The following is a 3,106-nucleotide window of genomic DNA, read 5'->3' on the forward strand; positions in this document are numbered from 1 at the left end:
GTAAGCACCTTCCGTTGAGAGGGCAATCAGGTTTCTTGCGACAGTTACATTCATTATTGGTTTCAGAGTCGTTTAGTCTGGGGGTAGGCAGTCCTTTTGCAATTGCTTTGTTGTGGTTTGAAATGATTTGTTGCATGTTGTTCATATATATATATATATATATATATGTATATATATATGTATATATATATGTATATATATATGTATATATATATATATATATATATATATATATATATATATATATATGTATATATATGTATATATATATGTATATATGTATATATATATATATATATATATATATATATATATATATATATATATATATATATATATATATATATATATATATATATATATATATATATATACAGGACTGTCTCAGAAATTTTGAATATTGTGATAAAGTCCTTTATTTTCTGTAATGCAACCAAAAACATGAAAATGTCATACATTCTGGATTCCTTACACATCAACTGAAATATTGCAAGCCTGTTATTATTTTAATATTGCTGATTATGGCATACAGCTTAAGAAAATTCAAAAATCCTATCTCAAAAAATTAGAATATTTCCTCAGACCAAGTAAAAAAAAAGATTTTTAACAGCAAAACAAAATCAAACATTTGAAAATGTCAATTAATGCACTCAGTACTTGGTTGGGAATCCTTTTAAACAGATTACTGCCTCAATACGGCGGCGCATAGAGACAATCGGCCTGTGGCATTGCCAAGGTGTTATGGATGCCCAGGATACTTCAATAGCGGTCTTAAGCTCATTTGCATTATTGGGCCTGGTGTCTTTCAGCTTCTTCTTCACAATAACCCACAAATTCTTTATGAGGTTCAGGTCAGGGGAGTTGGCAGGCCAATGGAGGACAGTAATGCCATGGTCATTACACCAGTTACTGGTGGTTTTGGCACTATGGACAGGTGCCAGATCATGCTGGAAAATGAAATCATCATCGCCAATATAGCTTTTCAACAGATACAGCTTCCCAAGGTCAAGCCACTCCTGAACTCTAGACAACGGAAGTTCCCTCAGTCAGCAATGGTTTGGGGAACCATGTCAGCTGCTGGTTTTGGTCCACTGTGTTTCATCAAGTCCAGAGTCAATGCAGCTGTGTACATGCTGTTGTAAAGCTCTATGGAGATGAGGATTTCATATATATATATATATATATATATATATATATATATATATATATATATATATATATATATATAATATATATATATATATATATATATATATATATATATATATATATATATATATATATATATATATATATATATATACACACAGTACAGGACAAAAGTTTGGACACACCTTCTTATTTAATGCATTTTCTTTATTTTCATGACTGTTTACATTGTAGATTGTCACTGAAGGCATCAAAACTATGAATGAACACATGTGGAGTTTTGTACTTTACAAAAAAAGGTGATTTAACTGAAAACATGTTTTATACTCTAGTTTCTTCAAAATAGCCACCCTTTGCTCTGATTAATGTTTTGCTCACTCTAGGCATTCGCTCCATGAGTTTCAAGTTATCAATGGAATAATGCATTTTCAGAAAAAAATATGATTTGCCTGAACAGCTTGGAAACACCAAGAGTGACAAGCAGTAGAAAATTGATTAGAAAGAACAGATAAAAAAAAAGTATAATTTGAAAAAAAAAAAAAATTGGACGCTGGCGGGCCGTAGTTTGGGATCAATCAATCAATCAATCAATGTTTACTTATATAGCCCTAAATCACTAGTGTCTCAAAGGGCTGTTGGTATAGTCCATTCATTCACAGCGCTTGACTTTTTTCACATTTTGTTACGTTAAAGGCGTATTCCAACTTTTTATTAGTTTTTTTTTAGTTTTTTATTTTAAATAAATTTGAAAAAAAAAAGGTGTTAGAAAATGAATGGATGGATGGGGTATTGTGTGTAGAATTTTGAGTCAAAAATGAATTGATTCCATTTTGGAATAAGGCTGAAAACAAGTGGCGGGTCAAGTGTTTCCCACCTAGTCCTTCAGTGATGTCCGACTTCAATGATTACCCCTCTTAATTTCTGGCGCACTTAAAAATCAATCAACCCGCATCAGCAATTAAAATATGTGGTACTGTCAAAATTAAAACTGTAAAAAACATATTAAATGTGAGAAAAAAAAAGAAATAAAATAATTTAGCACACAATTTGTTGCACCCAGTGGTACCCATCGTTGATTCAAGGGGAAATGGCGAACATTTCCATATTGGCCGACATGGTCTCACAAGATGTAGTTTCTCTTTAAATATACTTCTTGAAGATGACCTTTCAAACATATATCTGGCACTTAATCAACGTTTCGTTCTCTTTCTTTGTGGGTTAAAAATGTATCTGTCTGTCAGCACTTCCTGCTTTAGTAAATTGCAACTTGTGGTTGAATACTCCCTTTTGAGTGACAAGTGAGTATCCAATCACAATCTCGTTAACATCAGGCTACCTAGATAGGCTACTGTCAACAACTTGTGATCTGATTGGCTATCGCAATTGTCTCTCAATTGTATGTGTCCTTCACTTACAGTGCACAAACATTGTTGATTCTGAAAGCAGATTTGGCGCAGCATAGCAACATAAGCTAGTTGAATTCTGATTGGATAAAAACTCTAACCTAAAAACAACACCACTGGAAGGAGCATAAAATGACATGAAAAGAATATGAATACTTTTAGATATTTAGGGAAAGTTAATTTTATCTTTGATTGTGATTTCTGGTTAATAGGCCTGCAGAGAAGGTCTTGCTGGCCCTGACGGCCAAAAACGTGGAAAAAGTAAAGCGCCGCGAATAAAAAGCCTGCAAATAAAACCCTCTCTGACAGCAATATTATTTTCGTAAAGGCACACTTCTTCATGCAGATCTTCTCGTTGACCTCAAATTGTGGCAGGTGAGTTTATGCAAATTCCACGGATGTTTTGTCACGGACAATGAAAGACGGGAGTGGCATTTGCAACAATAATGTGGGAAAATAACGTCAACAAATTAAAAATGCTTCCGTCTCCCCTTGAGGACTTGGCGAGGAGAGAGAGAACAGATGGAGTGTTTGAGGCGAGGAAACATATTCTC

The 3,106-nt window shown here is 33.4% G+C and overlaps 1 protein-coding gene across 2 annotated transcripts in view; it reads right to left on the reverse strand.

Annotated features, from left to right (window-relative positions):
• Positions 1-1,329: 1,329 nt before the first annotated feature.
• Positions 1,330-3,106, reverse strand: part of lactbl1b (lactamase, beta-like 1b) — a 53,825-nt gene continuing 52,048 nt past the window's right edge. Inside the window, exon 8 of one of the 2 annotated variants that reach the window (XM_061886384.1) lies at positions 1,330-3,106. This exon is cut by the window's right edge and continues 996 nt beyond it. The gene's annotated coding sequence lies outside the window, so the exon portion shown is untranslated. The other variant, XM_061886393.1, reaches the window with a different exon arrangement.

Source organism: Nerophis ophidion, linkage group LG02, assembly GCF_033978795.1.
Source record: "Nerophis ophidion isolate RoL-2023_Sa linkage group LG02, RoL_Noph_v1.0, whole genome shotgun sequence".
Lineage (NCBI taxonomy): Eukaryota > Metazoa > Chordata > Actinopteri > Syngnathiformes > Syngnathidae > Nerophis > Nerophis ophidion.